The 23987-nt window shown below is 39.4% G+C and overlaps 1 protein-coding gene across 2 annotated transcripts in view; it reads right to left on the bottom strand.

Moving 5' to 3' along the window:
* Nucleotides 1-23987, bottom strand: part of LOC311077892 (uncharacterized protein) — a 432016-nt gene that overhangs the window by 362923 nt on the left and 45106 nt on the right. The gene's annotated exons all lie outside the window — the stretch shown is intronic.

Below are 23987 nucleotides of genomic sequence, written 5' to 3'. Positions count from 1 at the left end.
GTAGCCTAATAATCATGAATGCACTCCGCCATCTGTTAACACATCTCCGGCGAACGGCTTCTTCATGAAAAAGAAAAACTCTTCAACTCTTCGCAGTGAAATTCAGCGACCTATGTGGCGTTTCCTGATGGATCGAGGTTGTTCGTTAACTTCATTTTATACGTGCAATTCAGACGAGCTCTAAGCGCATGCAAATAGGGCGTTATTTGAGGAGACAGACATTTTTAGTCTGAAACCATAGTGGACGTTATTGAGTGCACTTATTCAATCCCACATTGCACTGCATTAACGAGTGGCTTATGTACGCTCAACGGCTGTCCGAATTCGCTCACTCGTTTTCATTCTCTCCTTCAAGTGAACGGTGTTAGTGGACTTACGTAGGGAATAGGCCTAACTTAGTGAATGAGGGTTTATGGGGCGATTTCGGATTCAATCTATGTTCTCAAGCAGTGAAAAATAGAGGACACTGACAACGCGCTGACAGACAGGACCGAGCAGGAAATATTTAATATGAAACAAAGTCTCAACTTTCAAATTTGGTCAGTCAAAGAAAATTAAACAGTAAATAGGCGTACCGTTTTGTGGCTCTGTAATGTGTCGTGACAGATTGCCTCAGTTAAAGTTTTCTCACCTGAATACTTGACAGTGTATCTGACTGAGGTCTTGACTTGATTTCTGTGAGTAAGCTGACATCTCCACTCTCTGTTGTCATCTTCATTCAGGAGTGTTGTAGTCAGAGTGATGTTGAAACAGTGATCTTGATCTGATGATGATGATATCTGATATCTGGAGTCTGTCTTCAGATCAACACCAGCCTGATTCACCCACAACAGCTCAATTCTCTCAGAACTGACCCAATAATCACAGGTGAATCCAGTGTATGAATACAACTGACAGGAGAGAGTCACAGAGCGGCCTGGACTGATGTCTGTGTGAGACATCAGTCTGTGATGATGATGATGATGATAGAGACACTGAAACTGAACACAAGACACAAATCACAGACTCTTGAATCATCATCTGAGTTTAAAGGGAGAATCTGCCCTTTTTAAATTGACCACATAATCATAAACTTACCATGAAGAACATGCAGATAAACATCAGCATCAGATCCTTGTCGTTGGTGTTTTATCCGTTGTTGGCATCTGTATAATCCATAATCTTCTCCTGTGACGTTCTTGATGTTCAGAGAGCAGTCAGACTCCAGACTCAGTCTCTCATGTCTCTCTGTGTCTTTATTCTTTATCCCTTTAGAAATCAGTGCAACTGCTGCTGTTGCTGAATAGTTGTTATAGTAGATCCATCCAGTTGATTTGCAGTCAGAAAGAGCATTATTACAGGACAGACGCACATTTTCACCAGAACTGATGAACACATTCTCAATCACTCCACTGATACCTGAAACACAGTATATCTCAGTGATCATTATGATATACAGCATATTAATAAATTAAACCATAAAACATACCAGCATAAAAAGCAGAAGACTTCAATAGTATTGTTTCCTGGTTTCCTCAAACACACTCTCCAGAATAAACTATTAGTCTTCATCAGAGAGCTGTTCAAATCACTGACACACTCTTAATATGAAGATAATTCTTCATCATCAGATGTTTGAGTGACACTATGTCCAGTATCAGGAATAATACAGTATGATCTGTGTGTATCAATACACAACTCTGAGATCACAACGTGAATGTGTGCAAGAATAAACTGAGCATGTTCAAATGAACTCTTTCCAGACTAATTCCACTAAATGTCTTTAGAGAAAATACAGATTTCTTTACCTGTGAGAAGTGAAGAGAGAATGATCAGTCCCAGCAGACACAGATCACACTTATCAGCCATTTTGTGTTTCTGTCAGTCTTTCTCTTCATTATATATAGTTACAGCTCTTCCTTTAAACATCATCAGCCCCTCCTCTGGTTGGTCACTTCCTCTCATCAAATGAGTGATTAAATTCTGCTAGAGTTGCTGTTTAGTGACACGATGCCAGAACAGTGAAGTGTTGCTTTAAGTGTGTGTGAAATGTGTGATAAGTGCATATACTGTGAACCACACTGTCTCAACAAACATCTGCTCTGAATGCTGTAATGGCGACAGGTGGAGAGTGTCTTGTCGCGTGTTAAGTTTGTCTAGTTATTGAGGTGTGTTCCCGAGTGCAAGTGTTTAAATTAGTAATATCACGGTTTCTATGAATGTCTGCCATTCTGGACATTATTATAGTGAGATCAAATCAAAGCTTGTAAAGTACACTTTTCATGGTGAGGAAGTGCAAGCTGGCGTTGCTGCTGCTCTGGGCAGTCGAACTGTTAATGGCATTATCTGGGAGTCATGTGGGCGAAATTATGCGGTATAACCGGGACGACCTGCTGCTTCTTCGAAACATGGATTATCCAGCACTGAACTTGGACAACTGGGGAGAGTTGATACCGAGACAACTCGGGCTGGGGTGCGTTTCCCGAAAGCATCGTTAGCCAACTATGGTCGCAAGTTCCCTCGTTACCAATAGAGTTCAATGGACATTGCGATGAACTTGCGACCATAGTTGGCCAACGATGCTTTCGGGAAACGCACCCCTGGGCCGTGACTACCGGCGGAAAACTCCGATGAGGAAGCGGGGAAGGAGAGGTGGAGTGAAGCAGAGGCTGAAAAGGCTCACCGGTACACAGAAGAGTCCGCCGCTACCTTCCATTATACTCACCAATGTTCGCTCCCTACGTAACAAACTAGATGAACTACAGGCAAACATATTATGCCAGTGGGAATATAAGGAGGCTAGTCTGGTCTGCCTCACGGAAACCTGGCTGGATAAAACGATCATGGACTCCGAGCTCTCTCTGGACGGATTCGGCTCTCCGCTCAGACTGGACCGGGACACTGTGAGTAGCATGAAAAAACACGGGGTGGGTTGTGCGTGTATTTTAATAAAGACTGGAGCAGAACTGCTGATGTTAAAGACTCCTGCTGTACACCTGATCTAGAGCTGCTTGCTGTGTCATTCAGACCCAAATATCTCCCCCGGGAGTTTGGTCAGCTGGCTCTAGTACTTGTTTACATTCCCCCCTCTGGCAACGTCACACGTGCGGCAGAGGCCATAACGACGCGTGTCCATCAGATTGAATGTACATCCCCAGATTCCCCCATTCTCATTTTAAGGGATTTTAATGGCTGCAGGCTAAACAAGCGCACAGGGGAAATGGCAGCAGCACTCACTCTTTCAAGCTGAATAAACAGCAGAATCTCTCAGGCCAGATCCCAATTCATCGGTGCGTTCTGATGAAGTCGAACTTTACAGTCTGAAAGGGAAATCATTTTTAGTGGATGCTATGATAGCATTTTCAGAATATTAATGAGCAAGCCTAATGTGACAGTGGCAAGAAACCAAAACTCATTTTTTTTTTTTTTTTTTTTGCAAGTGTTTTACCTGTAATTGCGAATATACCTGTAATTGTGACACACTGAGCATTGTTCACATTGTTCAGTTTACAAACTGTTAAAGGGCATACACTGTGTGATTTCAGCAAAGTTACCTACCCACACTGAACGAGTAGATCTCATGTGATGTAAAGCCAAAGCTCGCCTTTTATGTGCTCACACTATACGGTCCGAACATCGAGCTGCGACTTGACTGCTCACACAGCATCAGCTATCAATAACAAGAGGATTTAGCATTTCCAATGTATTATTAGTACTGTATTATTGTATTATTATTATTATTAGGGAAGGCCTATGCCTACTTTGATTTGTAAATTTATAGGCTATTAGAATTCATTTGCCACACAATAATTTTATAGCGCATGCTGTGAAGATTAGATGGAAGCTTACTCCTCCTCATTGAAAATTGTCTAAAAACATGCAGGTCGATTACAATGAATTATAGGCCAATAATAAAAATCCTTAACAGTCTATGTCCATACACTGTAATAATCAGTCATCAATGAAAATGAAAAACAGATTTATTTAAAAAACAGCTTGTTTAAAGGTACACTGTGTAGGAATTTCTCCCATCTAGGGGTGAAATTGCATTTTGCCTTTAAATGAATAGTGCTCTCTAGCGCCTCACTTTTTCAAATGCGTGTTACAACTACGGTAGCCGTTATGTAAGGGTTAATGCCCGACGAGGTGTCCATTATCAGGTTTTAATGGACGACGGCGAGGCGTGAACCGTCCGACGCGCAGCGGAGTCCGAAGTCCATTAATACCTGACAATGGACACCTCGAAGGGCATTAACCCACTTATACCATGGTCACTTACGAAAGAAAGAAATATTTAATCAATTAATAATACTTTAATGTGTTTTAGAGTAAAAATCGTGAGGGTTTTTATTTATTAAGTCGAGCGCACTATTTAATATCTCCCGTATACAGGCGTTGCCAAGCAACGTGGCCACAGGAACCCGACCGCAGCAGTTGATCAGTGAGTTTGAACCAGCGCAATCATTTAGAACTGTCATCAGGCAAATTGATGGGACGCCTTTCCTAGGTGTACATTATCACTTTTTAATGGACACCCTGCAGCCAATCAGAATCGAGTATTCACCCAGACCATGGTATAAGTACCAAGAAGCTATGACAACATGTCTTCCAATAGCATTTCAGCGAGTTTAACTATACATGTTCTACTGTTATGCTGCCTATATAATGAATTACACAACCAAGCATTGGAAAAAAGCTTACAATAAAAAAGCTTAAGTAACTTTGACTTACCTGTCAAGAAGAAAGCAGGCAACTTCAGCATCCCTTTCAAAGTCTTTCTCATTCATTAGCTCTTTCCACCTGGGAAAAGCTATCCCGATATTTACCCTGGGTTTTGGAATTCGCCAGTCATGTTTCCTTTTAAGTTCAATTTTTTGCTTTTTTGGTGATGAGGATTCCTTCTCCTGTGGCTCTGCATAAGTATGATTATATTGATTATATGATTATATTGATTTATGATTATAGCATTATATTGTACCGTGCAGTGCAGCCTTTCAAATGTGCCGGGGCAGTGACACGCGCTTCTCACTGATCTCCTTGTCCGCTTCAGCTGGTTTCAGTCACGTGACGCTGACTCTTTGTTAAAACACTTTGTAGAAACGCGTTGAGGTAGCTAGTGCTTTTTGTCCCTCTCTGCTATTATTATTTTTTTTCAAAATGGCGGAACGACATAGAAGCCTCCATGGACTTACCGTCCCATGTAAATAAAAATAAAGAAGAAATTCTTCGCTTACGAGGATAAGTCAGATCATTGGCAGAGGTCATTTTACACCAATGAGGACATATTTATGAATAAAGACATTGATTTTAGCTAATAAAATACTTAAAAAACTACACAGTGTACCTTTAACATGAGCATTTAACAAATGAATAAAGAGGCACGGTAGCTACAGCGCAGGTACGGCTCGATATATATATATATATATATATACATAATTTTAACCAGAAAAATCTAAAATGTGTTCCCAAAATCGTGCAGCCCTATAGTTTATCGTGCTATCAGCATGTTCACAATTGACCCTTCGCAGGGAGCTTGATTGACAGGCGATCTAACCAATCATAATCCGCCATCCGCCATTTTGTCCGACAAAGCAGTCAGGAGAGATGGCAGAAACGGAGTGTACTGACGCCTTTCCGCGGTTAAAACAACAATCCTTCCCATGTTCATTCATGTTTATTTGATGCTTTAAATGAACTAGAAGGAAGGGATGATTGGTTCACGAGCAGCTTTAACTGATGCTCTACAGCAGGGGTGTCAAACTCAGTTCCTGGAGGGCCACAACCCTGCAGAGTTTAGCTTCAACCCTAATTAAACACACCTGATCAGCTAATCAAGGTCTTCAGGATTACTAGAAACTTCCAGGCAGGTGTTTTTGGAGCTGGTTGGAGCTAAACTCTGCAGGACAGTGGCCCTCCAGGAATTGAGTTTGACACCCCTGCTCTACAGCGATCTGTCAGACACATTAAAGAGCCACAAAACGGTATGTATCGTTTAAATTTCTTTTAAAAAATGACCACATTTGAAAGGTGAGACTTTGTTTAATATGTTTAATATCAAAAGTAACCGAAAAGTGTCTGTCAGCGTGTTGTCAGTCTCCTCTCTGCTCCGCAATGTATTTTTCACTGCATGAGAACATGGTGTGTGCGTGAGAGCAGCGTAGCTTGTCAGGCATAGCGACAGTAACTAAGGGGGGCGGGTCTTTGCGAAGGGTCAATTGTTTTTTTTTTTTGTTTTTTTTTACAAGAACCAGATGACACTGATGAGTCACTGATGAGTCCTGCTGACTTAAACATTCACATGAGTCTCTGTACATGAACATGGTATACAGAAAAATCAAACACCTTGGAAATGGTGTTTCTCCTCGTTTCCTTCTTCGCTTTGTCCACGATCTGTTTCAGAATTAAACAAGGCACTTTACAGCACACATTGTTGTATTGTGTTTGAGTGTGTTATTAAAACAAATAATGTTTATTATTTTTTAATTTATACTATTTTTGCGGCTACAATTTTGTTGATAGTGTTCCTGAGCTGTGGAAGAACATTCATGCTGCCCTTGTACATTAAACAGTCTGGATACAAGCACCTTTTTGTGATATATATATATATAAATATAGTGTCCAAAAGTATATCCGGAAATTTGTCTTTTTCAAATTTTCACAAAAACCAAAGAGTGCCTGATCCTCACTGTTTTCCTCTGGGATTGGGTCAGGAATTGACTGAATAATCTCATCAACCCTCTGCTGGTAGATGCTGGAACAACACCATCATGGCAGTAACATCATTTATTCATCGACAGCAAATGTGATAAAGCCAATGCTTCATGTAAAATGTTAGTGTTTATGTTTGTTTAAAATCTGCAAAATAAAGAGAAATAGGACTATCACATATGCAAAACCTCAAACGATCTCTTATAGATCATTTAACTGAGAGAGTTAGAGAATAGAGAAAGCTCAGATGCAAGACTCTGAAATGGACTTCAAGTGCAGCATTCAGTGTGATTTCCAGATGATGGTGATTTTGCAGGATGATTTGAACACGTTCAGAGAATAGCTCTGTTCTCAGAATAGGTTAAAGCGCTGTTAAAGCTGTGAAGCAGATTTGAGGAAGTGAAACATGGTGTCGAAATGTTCAGCGTTTCCTTGTAGCTCAGAGGGTGTTAATGGACTCGCTTGTCTAGTGTTTAGTGCTGTTATCATCCTAGGTCCCCTCTATATATTTTTTTCTTCCTTCCGGTCTCTCTTGTGAAGCCGATACAGAAGTAACTTAAACTGCAATTCATCGACTGGCCACTAGAGACAGGCTGCAAAAGAGAGTCAATTCCACATTGAGGAAGTGTCTAGTAGGGGTGGAACTTACCCTGCGTCCCAATGTGCTATCCACCCTATCTGCCCTAAATAGTATTGACAATTACTAATGTCACATACTATTTAGGGTGGATAGTATGCACATTGGGACGCAGGCATGGTGTCCAAATGTTCAGCGTTTCCTTGTAGCTCAGAGTGTGGTAATGGACTCTCTTGTCTAGTGTTTAGTGCTGTTATCATTAAGAACATCCTAGGTCAGTCTTTTTTTGTCTTTATTTTATTTTTTAATTTTTTATTGAAAATAAGTAATATTTTTTTCCTCAAATAGCTTTGTAGTTACTGCTAAACATACAGGTTTTAAAACAGAGGAGGCACACAAAAGTTTACTGGACGGATGTTTTAACTACTTTAAAATGGCTTTTTTGGTCACTTATATACCTGAATATTTATATAAAACGACACAAACATCAAGACAATATAAATATAAGTTCACTCCGCTAGTCCTATCACTTGAAGCAGAAAATCCATCCTTCTGTCCTTTTAAATGTCCGTGTTAAAAGAGCACTTTCAGTCGTTTAGTGAAGCTGATTGCTGTAGCTTATATCCGACTTAGGCATGGGGTCAGAGATGAGGAACGATCCCAGCTTTTTCCCTCTCAACTTCCAGCACTGTACCTTTCAGAGTTGAGAAGCAACATCCAACCAAATCATGGAAACCTAAGGCCTTCTTCTCAGTCACCAGAACACAGATCGAAATTCCTATAACTGGGATGAAATCCCGACTCCAGAAGCTCATACCATCTTAAAGCTGTAGATGACCAGATCGTTTCAACATCATTGGTGTGCATAAGGTACGAGGTCAGTGTAATGGTCATCATAATGAACCCTTCGCTAGTTTCACTTCAGATTACTCTCTCAACAGCCGTTTATGAGCACTAATTATTCATATTACACATTTAATTTTGTATAAACTAAAAAAAATATATGACTTTAATAATGGTGAGGCTGAAATGGAGAAACAACCAGTGTCTTTATACGTTTTTATTCTTGCAAGAAGGTCATTCTGACACACAGAGTGTTTTGCAGTCAGAGAAGTCAAACTCAGACAGTTAACGGTCACACATTTCCCTTCAGTGGATGTGTGAGGACTAACGGTACGTTCACACGGGGCGTCAGCGTCAACGCTTCCCATTGACTTTGAATGGGTGACGTCAAGCGTTGCCGAAAAGAATTGTGGATCCGTCGGCGGCGCTTCACTGGCGTTGCTCGCGGCAGAAGTTGAGAATTTTTCAACTTCTGCCGCGAGCAACGCCAGTGAAGCGCCGCCGATGGAAGCGTCAGCCAATCAGATCGCTCTATGCAAATACAGTAGCCAGGCGGCAGCCAATCACGTTCATCCTGTTCAAGAGCAGCAAACTGAGGATAAATTTTAAAATGGAGGAGAAACTAATTATTGCGGTGGGCAATCACCCGGTCCTTTATGACCATTGAATGACAATGAAGCTTGTTGTTGAGTTCCTGTCTAATTTCATTGGCTGACGCTGCTATGACCATGGCGTCAGTGCCAAACTTCAGCCACGCCTTCCGTCAAGCGTTGACGCTGACGACCCGTGTGAACGCACCGTGACTGTTGATCAGATAAAACTACTCCTTACATGCACTCAGATATCTGCAGCTGTGTGAACTTACACACAAAGAAAAGCTGCAGATAGATTGTTCAATGAGCCCAAAATATGTTCCACTAGAAAACCAGACAACTAGTTTAATTTCCTTTATGTGAGACAAAAAACAGCTAACACAACTTAGGCATTTAAAAGCTCTGTTGAGAAATGAACAACATGGAAAGCTCAAAAAGCAAACATAATGCTTCATGGCTTTCAGAACTAAAATTATTCCTGATTCAAGCAGAATCACCAGAAAAAAAAAGGGCAATAACAATGAGATTGATAAAATGAGAAATTAGTTTAATCAATCATTACATGAAGCAAATAGCCTACAAACATTAAGTAAAAGTGAATGAGACAGATCTCTCTCTTTACTGACTTTAATTAACACTGAAATATTTTAATCAAAGACAATCCAAGCCGGCAGAAAATAAAAATGAACAATATCAATAAGATGTTGATAAAATGTGTAATGAGATATGCATTACATATCCGCTAATGCAAATCTAGCCCTCAGTGTTTATTCAGGCCCCCCGCCCGCAACTCGGACCACAAAAAAAGAAAAGAAAATATTGTACCAACTCGCTTCCTGACCCGCATTTTTTAAAAGTAGTAAATGCTCATCGTAGCGTCATTGGGCCATAGACGTAGGAACTAGGGGTGCGGGGGGGTGTTACTCCCATACGCCCCCCATACACCCCCCATCAGCCTCCGTTGCCTATAATATCCATTAACCCATTTGTGCCCAAATTTTTCTGAATGGTTTCATGCATATAATCCTGTTAGTGACCTATGTGAACATGTTCTGCATTTATTTTCTCCAGGTTTTTTTTTTCTTTCTTGAAAATCATATTTGAATGTGCGGCAACTATAGTTGCCGGTGGGCAAATATGTTGTATGCACCCCTTCAATGTAAAATATAAATAGGAGGAGAACATTTGGCATTTATCTCAAAATAACTGCTTTCAACAGATCAATCTTTATTCATAAACAAATTTATTATGTATAAAAGTCGAAGAACATTTGATGCAGACCCAAAAAAACTGCATCTAGTTTATAATCTCTTGAATATGAAAACACAACAAACAACAAATCCATTTGCCTTAACCATTGTGCGCTGTTCAGGGTCTTTTTGACCCACATTTCTGACTTTCATTCATGGGGATAACATGGATAATTTGACATGGTTTAGTGTAAGATTTTTGCCCATCTTTTGGAAAATTCTGTTTTAAAAGTAACAAATTATCACTTTAACCAGTAGATGGCTGCAGAGCACCACTATTTGCTATTTGCTTTTTGACTAACTGAAAGACATCTTTTCACAAGTTTTTCCAGTTATACTCATATCTACATATAATGAAATCACAATTAGGTATTACATAGACTTCACTACTCTAAAACTAAGCTTAGTAAATTCTATTCTTCTGTCTCTCCTACATGTGATAAGTGTAAAGCTGCTGAGGGTACCCTGGCACATCTTTTTTGTTTCTGTGCACAAATTCAGAGTTTTTGGATATACATTTTTCAGTTTTTTTCCAAAGTCTACAATTGTGCTTTACTTCCTGGCCCATTCATAGCAATTCTTGGTTGGTCAGACTCACTGCAGGCTCTTAGGCCAAAAGTACGGTTACCAGTTCAATATGGTGTGATTGTAGCTAAGAAAGTTATCTTGCTTTTGTGGAAGAAAAATACTAGAAAAATAAAAATACCTCTTCTCTGACTGGCCTCACTTCTACGTTACATCTTGAAAGAATTTTTAATTTTTTGTCAAACCAGAAGGACTAAATATTTATTTATGTTTTCCTGATCTGTAATAATCACTTTCTGTAATTATTGTGATTACACTTTGTAACAGAGGTTGGCTTTGTGTACGTCTTCCTTTTCTATAGTACTTTTGTTTCATTTCACACATTGCACAGATTTCTGTTTTATGAAGGGTCTTTTTGTCTGTTATTTTTTGTTTTTGATGTTTGAAAACCCCAATAAAAATAATATACATAATGAAATCACAATTATAATAATAAAAGTTACTTTTTGTCAAAGTTTAGGCACTTTTTGTATTGAAAAAAAAATCAGTTTTTCAGTAATGTTATATTGATCAATGGACAAAATTCATCCTCAAAATCAGAAACAACACAGAACACACATAGACAGAAATGAAGTGGCACACTTTAAATTTGTAGAATTATATGAAAAACAGATGTTTGAAATAAATGATAAACTCTAAAAACTCCAACTTTTCTCTTTGTAACATCCTGATCAGGTTTGATTCTAATCATAATATAACATTATTGAAAAACTGATTTTTTTTTTCAGTACAAAACTGCCAAACTTTGACAAAAAGTAACTTTTATTGTTATAATTGTGATTTCATTATATGTAGATATGAATCTAACTGGAAAAACTTGTGAAAAGATGTCTTTTAGTTTGAAACTTTTAGTACTTTTAGAGCTCTGCAGCCATCTACTGGTTAAAGTGATTTTTTTTTTTTTTTTTTTTTTTACTTTTAAAACTGCATTTTCCAAGATATGTCAAATTATCCATGTTATCCCCATGAATGAAAGTTAGAAATGTGGGTATTTTATAAGGCAATTTATTTTTTTATTTATTTTTGAGAATTTTTTTTTTTTTTTTTAAACATTTTATGGAGTAAAAATGTCCAAATATAGAGTAAAAACATTAATAAACTGAGTAAAATTACATTTGTTTAATATATATATATTGTTACAAAATTACATTTTGTTGCCTGGGGTCTCTCAGACCCTAAACAGCCTGACTGTAAACCGCAAACGAACAGCGCGCAAGGGTTAAAGTTGTGGAATATAGTGCAGAACAAAGTGCAGCCATAACAGGGCATTGTGTATCAAAAAGTTAAATGAAAATAAATAAATACAAATAAATAGAATGAAGAAAAAAATATATCTATATAGAGATGTAATTTAAAGGGTTAAGTTATGTTTATGCACTAAACAAGACCAATAAACTTGATTTATTAACCTATTAACACAGTATACCCCATTTTCCCATGATATATGTACTTACAAGGCATTTGCCCACCGGCAACTATAGTTGCCGCTTGGACTTTTGACTAAGTATACAAAAAACTATAGATCTCTTGTAAGATTTGTTTTGTTTGGATGATTCTAGAGACCTTCATGATTATGTAGATATATATATATGTCAACAAAAAATACTTATTAGTAACATGAAAATGACCTTTCTTTGGGAGGGTTTGCCTTCGCCATGCTTCCTGGAAGTAGGGGTAGGAAGTTGACAGCCTCATGTGACAGGGAGGAAGTGAATACCTTTTTTTTTTCTTGAAATCCTTTATTTGGTTGTTTGCTTGCATGTCATTGAGAAATAAAACATGGACAACATCTAGAAAAATATTTACAAAAGGAAAATGACAACTATGCACTGCGGCAACTATAGTTGCCGGTGGGCTTAAATGGGTTAATGGAGGAGAGAAATGTTTCAGGCCCTGACTTGGTGCGCTCAGAGGTGCGGCGGCGACAGTTCTTGAGGCGGCCCATCATTTTCCATTTCAGCTGTCTTGATGCATATTATTGATGAATGCGATGCTTATGTTTCGACCCTGCTTGAAGAATTCATCAGCAGGTCAACTGAGAGAAGGCCCACTTTTGGAAAAGTGTCAAAGCCCTTAGGAGTCAAGTCAAGTCAAGTCAAGTTTATTTATATAGCGCTTTTCACAACATAGATTGTATCAAAGCAGCTTCACAGTATTAAATTAAAACAATACATCAATGTTTGTTTCTAGTGGAACGTCCACGTTTGGTAATGCTGATCAATAGTATTGTTGATTGATTAATTACATTAAATATCCCCAAATATCCCCAACTGAGCAAGCCAAAGGCAACAGTGGCAAGGAACCAAAAAACTCCATCAGGTGACCTAATGGAGAAAAAAAAAAAAAAAACTTGGGAGAACCCAGGCTCAGTCGGGGGCCAGTTCTCCTCTGGCGTTTATGAACTAGAGGTCGGATTTAACTATAAGATTAAAAGTATTATATGAATGCCTGGCTGAAGAGATGCGTCTTTAATCTAGTTTTAAACTGGGAGAGCGAGTCTGAGCAATGAACAGTATCAGGAAGAATATTCCAGAGTTTTGGAGCTAAATGTGAAAATGCTCTCCATACTTTGGTGGATCTGGATATCCTAGGTTTGACCAAAAGCCTCGAATTTAGTGATCTTAAAGAGCGCGATGGATTATAGGGTGGTTAAAGATCGGTTAAATAGACTGGAGCTAAGCCGTTTAGGGCTTTATAAGTCAGTAGCAATACCTTGTAATTAATACGAAACTTTATAGGTAACCAATGTAGTGATGATAAAATTGGTGTTATATGATCATATTTTCTTTATCTAGTTAGAACTCTAGCGGCGGCATTTTGGACTAACTGTAGCTTGTTTATTGAGGATGCAGGACAACCGGCTAATAAAGCATTACAGTAATCTAGCCTCGAGGTCATGAATGCATGAACTAACTTTTCTGCGTCAGAAACTGATAGCATGTTACGTAGCTTAGCAATGTTTCTAAGGTGGAAAAAGGCTGTTCTTGTAACATATGAAATATGATTTTCAAAAGACAGGTTGCAGTCTAATATAACACCCAGGTCTTTTACTGTAGAGGATAAAGTTGTATTGTGAGAGGTTTTGTGGGTGGTTTTTTGAACCGATGATTAGTACCTCTGTCTTGTCTGGATTTAATAAAAGAAAATTGCGCGTCATCCAATCTTTTATATCTTTAACACACTCTGTCAATTTGGATAATTTAGCGTTTTCATCTGGCCGTGATGAAATATAGATTTGAGTGTCATCAGCATAACAATGGAAACTAATTCCATGTTTCCTTATAATATTTCCAAGTGGCAGCATATATATTGAAAATAACAGAGGGCCTAACACAGATCCCTGCGGCACTCCATAGTTTACTGGAGTTATGATCGATTTTTCTCCATTTAAATAGACAAAATGGTAGCGGTCAGATAAATACGATCTAAACCAGTTTAATGCGTGTCCTTGAACACCAGTATAATTTTGTAGTCAATCTAAGAGTATTGTGTGATCTATAGTATCGAACGCAGCACTAAGATCAAGTAAAACTAATATTGAGATACAGCCTTGGTCAGAAGCTAAAAGTAAATCATTTGTGATTTTAACGAGCACAGTTTCAGTGCTATGATGCGGCCTGAATCCTGACTGAAACTTTTCATAGATGTCATTTTCATGCAAGAAAGAGCCTAGCTGGGCGGACACAACTTTTTCTAGTATTTTAGACATAAAAGGTAGATTTGAAATGGGTCTATAATTTGCTAGATTATGTGGGTCTAATTGTGGTTTCTTAATGAGAGGTTTTATAACTGCCAGTTTAAATGTTCTTGGAACATGACCTAAAGATAAAGATGAGTTAATAATATTGAGGAGAGGCTCTTCCACTACAGGTAACACTTCTTTCAGTAGTTTAGTTGGTATAGGATCTAATAAACATGTTGTTGTTTTAGATGAAGTGATAAGTTTATTTAACTCTTTTTGTTCTATAGTTGTAAAGCACTTTAATTGATCTTGCGGGGTGATAATTGAGGCTGAATTATAAGGAGCGATTGAGGATTGAACGTTTACAATTGTGGTTCTGATGTTTTCTATTTTATCAGTGAAGAACTTCATAAAATCATTACTACTAAACTGTAACGGAATATTTTGTTCAGGTGACATCTGTTTATTTGTTAGTCTAGCCACGGTGTTAAATAAGAACATAGGATTGTTTTGGTTGTTTTCTATTAGTTTGCGGAGGTGCTCAGCCCTGGCCGCTTTTAGGGCCTTTTTATAACGTGACATACTGTCTTTCCACGCGATTCTAAAGACCTCTAAATTAGTTTGTTTCCATTTACGCTCTAAATTACGGGTTTCTCTCTTTAGAACATGCGTAGTATTGTTGTACCATGGTGCTTTACTTTTCTCTCTGACCTTTTTTAATCTAATGGGTGCAACAATATCCAATGTTCCAGAGAGAATGGTGCTCATAGTGCTAGTTAATTCCTCAAGTTCATCTGTTTGTTTGGGTTCACTGAGCAGCTGAGACAGATCAGATAAGCAATTTGAAAAATTATCTATGGTGGATGGAAGGATTGTTCTGCCTAATCGATAATGCGGCGCAGCATGATATATTACAGGAGTACGTAATATGCAAGTTACCATGTAATGGTCAGTGACATTGTCACTTTGTGGAATGATATCTATATCGGTTGGATCGGTTCCATGTGATATAATTAAATCGAGTGTATGATTAAAACGATGAGTTGGTCCGGTAACGTTTTGCTTGACCCCAAAGGAGTTTAATAAATCTGTAAACGCAGCCCCTAACGCATCATTTGAATTATCTACGTGGATATTAAAGTCTCCAACAATTAATGCTTTATCGACATTAACTAATAGGTCTGAGAGAAAATCTGCAAACTCTTTTAGGAAGTCAGCGTAAGGCCCAAGCGGTCTATATACGGAAGCCAAGGCTAGAGATAATAGGGATGTTTTTCGAACATCTAAGAGCGTAACATTTAGTACAAGTACTTCAAACGAAATAAACTTATAGCCCGTTTTCTGAGTAACATTGAGAATATCTCTATAGATTGTTGCAACAACGCCGCCACGACCAATCAGACGGGGCTCATGTTTATAACAGTATCCTGACGGAGTAGACTCATTTAGACCAAAATAATCATTTGGTTTAAGCCAGGTTTCAGTAAGACAAAGTACATCGAAACTATTATCTGTGACTATTTCATTTACAATAACTGCCTTAGGTGTGAGTGATCTAATGTTTAGAAGACCTAGCTTTAGAAATTGTTTTTGATTACTAATAGCAACATTTTCTGGTTTAATAACAATTAGATTTTTTCTAGATCCTGCAGTAGATTTATTATTTGATCTCACTAAATGAGGAATAGACTCAGTTTCTATGCAATGTTCAACACTAGTATTTATATCAGTTAAATTGGTGCAGCAGAGACTATGATTTGGACTTTTGGTTACTAGTCAAAAGGAGTGCAAACTGTTCTTTTTCTGAATGCTGTATGATATAGCCTAGTGTTATGTAATAAAGGCTTGATTTATTCATTTATTTCGTTTCATTTTCTTAACATTAAGATGTTGCATGTGTTTATCCAGTCTAATCGAAGTGTGAGTCTCTCCCCCGACTTTTCTCAACAAAAATCCAGCCCCTTCTCAGAAAATACATAAAACTGACATTACTGAGCTATATGCGTTTAAAAGTAGCCTATTAAAATGGTACAGTGGCATTGCTCAGGTCAACGTGTTGGGAAATCAGGCATTTTGTCCCGTGTCAGCATTTATTCAAAAGTTAATAACACTCAACATTGTAACGGAAGGCAGATCACCAGGCCTGCGTGTTGATTAAATTACTGAAATTACCCCGTGATCAAACCCCCTCTAGTCTGGGACCTAATCAACTTACTGGAATCCTCATTTACAAACCCCTCTATTGTCTTAAGACTCCGACGCGCAGGACGTGCAGACCGATTGGCGCCTACTATCTGCATAAATCATTGATCCCTGATCCAAAAGACCCTAATCTATTCCTGAGTAAACACACAACCTTCTGTTCGACTGTTTCGGCTAAGATTTGCTGACCAGCAAAAGGCCAGTCGGACTGGAGATTCTAAACCCCCCCCTTCTTAACACTGATTAACACTTCAAAACAATAAGACAGTGTCCGACCAGATGTCAAAACATGTGGTCACTGTTAATTTCATCAATTCGAGAAGATTTGAAGATTTCACACACTGAGGGGGGAAGAACGCAGTTCACACGGCGGACACGGCCTCGTGAACTGGAAATGACTTTACGCTCACACACAAAACACAGACACCCTATCATACCTGACCATGTGTGGTTAAAATTACCCTGTAAACTATATAAAATGTATTTCTTGTTGTGTTTCATGATCCCTTTACCCAAACTACTATATCTATAAGCTTTATTGGTATGTAATCAATTTGATGTACCTGTAATCACGAAAAATCATGTATCTTTGTGTTATTAGCTCACAGAATTATCATTTGCGGTATTGTTTTGTTCCAAAGAACCCAACGGTGTTGAATCTTTAACACAAAATATCAGAGGATGCATTCTTTCATTAATACCAGTTTTATAAATGTTATGAACGAGTTTATTCCTCAGTACATAGTCGGAAGAGGCGTGTACCTTTGCAAAATGAAAGGAGGTGACCACAAAACGTCCTTCCAGACGATTGGGTCACGCACGTGAGAAGGCGTGACTTTAGCTCCTTCAAAAACACGGCGCCATCTCTCGATCAGGGCAGTTCGCCAGAGAGAGAGAGACCCGCCTCCTTCCTTCCTCCAATAAACCTTTGTTTGCTTTTTATTTCGTTTTTATTCTAAGTCTTTCTTTTCTTGATAGTTTACCTCAGTTTGATAATTTTCTTAAAAACCACCGAAACCAACTTAAGACTAAATCATCTTTGGCTAAGTTGACTAAGACGCTTTGGCTAAGACGCTCTGAGTTACCATCGCAACAACCCCGCCTTGACGACACATCTGACCACATGTTTCCAGGCTCCTTTTGTCCACACAGACGCACAAATGAGGGCCAATAGGCAAACAAGTAAAGTAGAAGAGGGATAGTTGACCTGGAGGGGTGCGGCCACGAGGGGCACTGTTCTCTCTCTGTGTGAACTATCAGTGTTTTTGGAGTGAGAAATTTTATAATTTTAAATTTTCTATTCCCCTTCTGCTCAAATTCACTCTACTCTGCTTTGTTTCCATTTCTAATCTGCCTCGATGATTCTGTTTTGTTTTGTTTTGTTTTCATTTAGTAATCATTTAATAACAACTTCAATGTTATGGTGATTATTTTATTTTGTTTTTAGAAATCTTTCTATTTCTCTGAAAAAGAGAAGTACTTTACATTTTGATTGATAGATTAGTTAGAAAGAAAAGAATAGTTAGAAAGAAAGAAAGATTAGTTAGATAGATAAGTTAAAAAGAAAGATAGTTAGAAAGAAAGATTAGTTTGAAATAAAGAAAGAAAGAAAGAAAGAAAGAAAGAAAGAAAGAAAGAAAGAAAGAAAAATAAAGAAATATAGATAGATAGAAAGAAAGAAAGAGAAAGAAAGATTAGTTAGAAAGAAAGAATGAAAGAAAAATTAGTTAGAAAGAAAGATAGAAAAAAGAAAAAAAGAAAAGATAGTAAGAAAGAAAAAAGAAACAACTAGAAAGTAAGAAAGAAAGAAAAAAGTGTAGTTTGAAAAAGAAAAAGAAAGATAGAAAGAAAGAAAGAAAGAAAGAAAGAAAGAAAGAAAGAAAGAAAGAGAGAGAAAGATAGAAAGAGAGAGAAAGAAAGATTAGTTATTAAAAATAATGAAAGAAAGATTAGTTAGAAAGATAGTAAGAAAGAAAGATAAGTTAGAAAGAAAGAAAGATTAGGTAGTAAGAAAGAAAGAAAGAAAGAAAGAAAGAAAGAAAGAAAGAACGAAGGAAGGAAAGATTAGTTAGAAAGATAGATTAGTTATGCTGCGTTCACACCAAACGCGAATGTGCGTCTAAATTCGTGCCTGCCGCGTCTAGTTATACGCGTGACCACTTTGTGTGCATTCGCGCGTCAAGAGCGAAATTGACGCGCGTAAAATCAAAAGTTTGAAGCGAAATTTACACGCGTCAAAGGCGAAGTCCGGGGGCGAGAGTTTCGAAACCTGTTGGCGGCCATCTTTTTTAGATGTTTATCGAGCATTAGCAATAGCATTAATCGAGAGAGTCACCGCTCGTATATGCTCTGGAGAGCAGAAACAGCTGCGTAGGGGACATCGTCGCAGTACTCGGGTCCACCAAACCCTCCGGAGGGTTTCAGGAGTTTCACAATTTGCTTCAGGAGGTAGGTTTGGTGGACCTAACGGTGAGGACGCTGACGAGGACAGCGTAGGCCGTATAAAGCCTCGGCCTCGAGTGGTCTCTGCATGACGAGCCCACGCTGTACAGCCCGGCGCGAGGTTCACCCTCTCCCGCACCTAATCTGTCATTTATTTTTGTTTTGATAATAAATGGAGCCAGCCTCCAAAAGTGAAACCTGTCCTGTGATTTTTTTAAAAGTTGTTATATTGTGTTTGTTGTCTTTACATTAGATTAATAAAGTTTCATATAATCTAGAATAGATATGGAATAAATAGCATTCAATACAAAATGAGTATCTCTCATATATTGAAATCGAGTTTTTATGTGAAAGATTATTTGCTTTGTTGTGCATTTTAGTCATATTACAAAATAATTTATTGAGGCCAAACATAAAATAACATTATAAACTGTCAGTTCACCACGTGACAGCAGCAAGCAGGCTCCTGATTGGTTAACGCGGCGCGAATTGACGCAGAAGTTCAGATTTTTCAACTCAGGCGGCAGACGCGAATTCGCGTCAAACGCGTGAATGCACAAAAAGCACAATTCGCGCTTAATGCGCGTAACGCGCCAAACGCTCAATTCGCGTCATTTGCGCGAACTAAATGCGCGAATGAGGCGAATTTGCGTCTACCGCGCCGCGCTAAACGCCTCATTCGCGCCGCAAGATCTCCAGACGCGCGTAAACGCGTCTTACCATTGACTTAACATTGAAATCACTTGCGCCAGACGCATATTCGCGTTTGGTGTGAACGCAGCAAAAAAGATAGAAAAGTATTGAAGATAGATGATAGATAGATAATTAGATAGATAGAAACAGTTTGAAGATAGATAGATAGAAAGATAGATAGATACAGTTTGAAGATAGATATATTCGTGCATAGAATAGTAGTTTAATTGAGTCTAGGGCTTCAGGGAGTTTAGATTTGAGTTTTCGTGTTTGTGCACAATTGGGCCACCGTAGCCTTGGCTCAATTTGAACAGTCTGCAATGAAAGTCAATGGGATTTATGTTTAATATACATTTTTAGGAAAACTGAAAATCAAAACAGTTAGAAAAGATATAGCACACTAAGTCAGAACAGTATGAAGGTCTGACCCGAGTTTGGAAAGTTAAAGCTGTAGGAGGAGTTAGAGTCAGAAAATTTTGGGTCAGAAAAAGAATAATAAGTTTAAATAGGATTTCAGTAAGTTGACTTTCTCAAGCCAACTTGAATATCTGTTTTCTATGTGTATATATAGTAAAGTATAATTTATTCCTGTGATTAAAGCTGAATTTTCAGCATCATTACTCCAGTCTTCAGTGTCACATGATCCTTCAGAAATCATTCTAATATGTAACCATACACAAAACCACTCAATGGGTCAGTGTCATGGGTCAATTTTTTTAAATTGAGATTTATACATCATATGAAAGCTGAATAAATAAGCTTTCTATTGATGTATGATTTAAGATAGAACAACATTTGGCCGACACAACTGTAAATCTGGAATCTGAGGGTGCTACAAAATCAAAACATTGAGAAAAAAAAAAAAAAAAAAAAAAAAAAAAAAAGCCTTTAAAGTTGTCCATTTATGTTTGCAATATTGCTATATTTGTTATGATGGTGCAAGGAGATTAACCCAAATGCAGACAGTACGCAAGTGAACTACGTTTATTACAGAAAAACAGGGAAAACAAAATCCACGAGGGGGCAAAACAAGACAGGATCGACAATATTAGACTAACAAGACTAGACTAAGACTCAGACAGAAAACTGAACAATAAACTAACAGCAAAGACAGGATCAAACTCTTCACAAGACTTTCAACAGGTTACTCACGGTTGGTTTCACATAATAAATGGCAATGAACCGGCACAGGACAGCAAACACAAGGGGATTAAATAGGGAGAAATTAATGATAACAACAGGTGACACAGATTAATTAATGACTAAACAAGGGTAACAAGGGGGTGGGGTTACGTGACGAGACAACGCAAGCACACAGCCCAAACAAATGGCCATGTGCTTACACATAAAACATGGGTCTGTCATGATCCTGCCTCAAGACCAGGGAAAATTAAAGACTAGATGGCAGGATCATGACAGAACCCCCACCTTAAGGAGCGGCTACCAGACGTTCCCCAAGGGGACACTAAACACGGGACATGACGGACTGAGACAAGGACACAAACCAACAAAACATGACAAATAACAATAAAGGCAGACACAAATACACAATGACAGGATTAGGGTGACATAATAAAAATAATAAACAAGGAAGAGGAGGAGGAGGAAACAGAGTTTATGGGGGATGGTCCAGGGTGAATAGGAGGACTTGGGTTTACGGGGCGAGGGCTTAGGACGAGGGATCTGGGCGGGTTTGGATGGTGTAGAGTGGGAAGTGGGTTTGGGAGAAACAGTCCGAGGTTGAGCCATGACAGGGGTGACCGGGGAAACAGACAGAGGTCGGGTGACAGTGGAGACCGGTGCAGCCGGCAGCGGGTCGAAGACAAGGGGTGTGGCAGGTGGCAAGAGAGCGGAGAAAGGCGCTGCGGCTGACTGTGAAGCTGGGACACGACCCGTGTTTTCAAAAACAGACTTGGAACCTTCACTCTCCGAAGCAGACTCGGAACCAGCAATCTCCATTGCCGACTCGGAAACAAAGTTCTCTGCAGTAGTCATGGAGACTACCTTCTCTGCAACAGACTTGGGTACAGCAGACTTGGGTACAGTGCTCTCTGCAGCAGACCTGGGTACAGCGCTCTCTGCAGCTGGCCTGGAATCAGCACTCTCTGCAGCTGGCCTGGGATCATGACTCTCTGCAGTAGACTTGAGATCGGTGCTCTCTGGAGCATTAGGAACAGAGACTGGGGACAAGACAGGACTGACTGGGACATCAAGAATTCTGGCAAGACGGGATAAATATTCGGACAGGGTTCTGGCAGCGATGATGACTGGCATCTCCTGGCGAGCTGATATGGACTCTATCACAGCCTTTGCAGCGGAATCGGCCGCTGCCTTCTCTTCAGCAGACATGACTGAAGACTCAGAGACGACATTCACGGTACAAGTCTCTGGAATGGATCTCCCCAACACCGACTGGGAAACAGCGCATTCTGCAGCAGGCTCGGGAACCGTGCCTTCAGTAGCTGGTTCAGTAACAGTACCCTGAGTCGAAGCGTGCTCTGGGACAGCGCTTGCAGTTGGAGCGTGCTCTGGGACAGCGCTTGCAGTGGGAGTGTGCTCTGGGACAGCGCTTGCAGTGGGAGCGTGCTCTGGGACAGCGCTTTTGACTTCAGCGGCGGGTTGGAGAGCCATCGCAGACTCAAGAGGAGGTAGAGACGGAGAACCAGAAGCTCCCCTCCTCCTCCTCCTGGGTCGCGGAGCGGGTAGCCAGACTGGTGACAGGAGAGGGAGGTGAAGCAGGAACCGTTACAGGAACTGGGGAGCTCAGCGCAGGCGAGGAGGACTCCGGGCAGGAAGACTCCGATGCTGACTCCCACGGCGGGTGCCTTCCACACTTACCATGAAGATTGATGGACGAGGAAGGTGTCTCAAGAGTCGCGGGACTGGGTTGGTCCCTATGTGTAGCGACGGCTAGCAGACGACCCTCAGGGATCACAGGAAGTGAAGCGGGAGAAGACCCTGAAGTACTCTGCAGCTCCCTCCGAGACAGACTCTCCACCATACTGTGGAACGGGCGGCTGACCAGTCCTTCTCGTTCGGAGAGAGGGGGAGGGACGTTGAGACCCGCAATGAGGTAGCTATTGACCAGGACGTCCGGCAAGAAAAAACTCCTCTCTTCTACGACCTGGGCGTACTTCCTCAGGGTCAGCTTACCCTGAGGAGGGAAAGGAAGCTTGCCCTCCCGGGCGTCAGCGATAACTGACTGCCACCATCGTTCGGGGTCATATGGCTGCAGAGTAGGGAAAACAGGCAAGTCAGCTGGGTTGCTTGTTCGGTGGTGCTCCGACTGACATGGAAACGGGGAAGACATTCTGTCTGCTGGGCTCCTTGTTGGCCAGTTCATTCTGTTATGATGGTGCAAGGAGATGAACCCAAATGCAGACAGTATGCAAGTGAACTACGTTTATTACAGAAAAACAGGGAAAACAAAATCCACGAGGGAGCAAAACAAGACAGAGTCGACAATATTAGACTAACAAGACTAGACTAAGACTCAGACAGAAAACTGAACAATAAACTAACAGCAAAGACAGGATCAAACTCTTCACAAGACTTTCAACAGGTTACTCACGGTTGGTTTCACATAATAAATGGCAATGAACCGGCACACGACAGCAAACACAAGGTGATTAAATAGGGAGAAACTAATGATAACAACAGGTGACACAGATTAATTAATAATGACTAAACAAGGGTAACAAGGGGGCGGGGTTACGTGACGAGACAACGCAAGCACACAGTCCAAACAAATGGCCATGTGCTTACACATAAAACATGGGTCTGTCATGATCCTGCCTCAAGACCAGGGAAAATTAAAGACTAGATGGCAGGATCATGACAATATTCACTCACAAAAATAAATGTTTATAAATTTATGGTAGGACATTTACAAAATATAAAACATCTTTATTTAATATCCTAATGATTTTTGGAATAAATGAAAAATCTATAATTTTGACCCATACAATGTATTGTTGGCTATTGCCACAAATACCCTGTGCGACTTGTGACTGGTTTTGTGATCCAGAGTCACTAATGATTTGCTGCTCAAGAAACATTTCTGATTATTATCAATGTTCATATTTTTGTGGAAACTGTGATACATTTTATATGTCAGAATTATTTGATGAATAGAAAGTTCAAAAGAACAGCATTTATTTGAAATAGAATCTTTCGTAACATTATAGCCTGCGCCTGAATGTGACACTGAATGTGTCCTTGATTAATAATATTAATTACTTTAAAAAAAAAACTACTGACCCCAAATGTTAACTGTATACAATACTTTTATGAAATAATTTATATCTTTAACATTATTATTTGTTAGAAAGAAATTCTAAGTCAAGTTAAATTAAATGGTGCACTTTTGTTTGTGATGTGATTTTTATAAAAAAAAGTTTATTAAATGTTTATGTTCAGGAAAATTCTGTGAA

This window comes from Abramis brama (genome assembly GCF_963993115.1).
Source record: "Abramis brama genome assembly, chromosome: 1".
Taxonomy (NCBI): domain Eukaryota; kingdom Metazoa; phylum Chordata; class Actinopteri; order Cypriniformes; family Leuciscidae; genus Abramis; species Abramis brama.
Note: the sequence above shows the minus strand (reverse complement) of the source record. Positions and strands in the feature narration are given on the sequence as shown.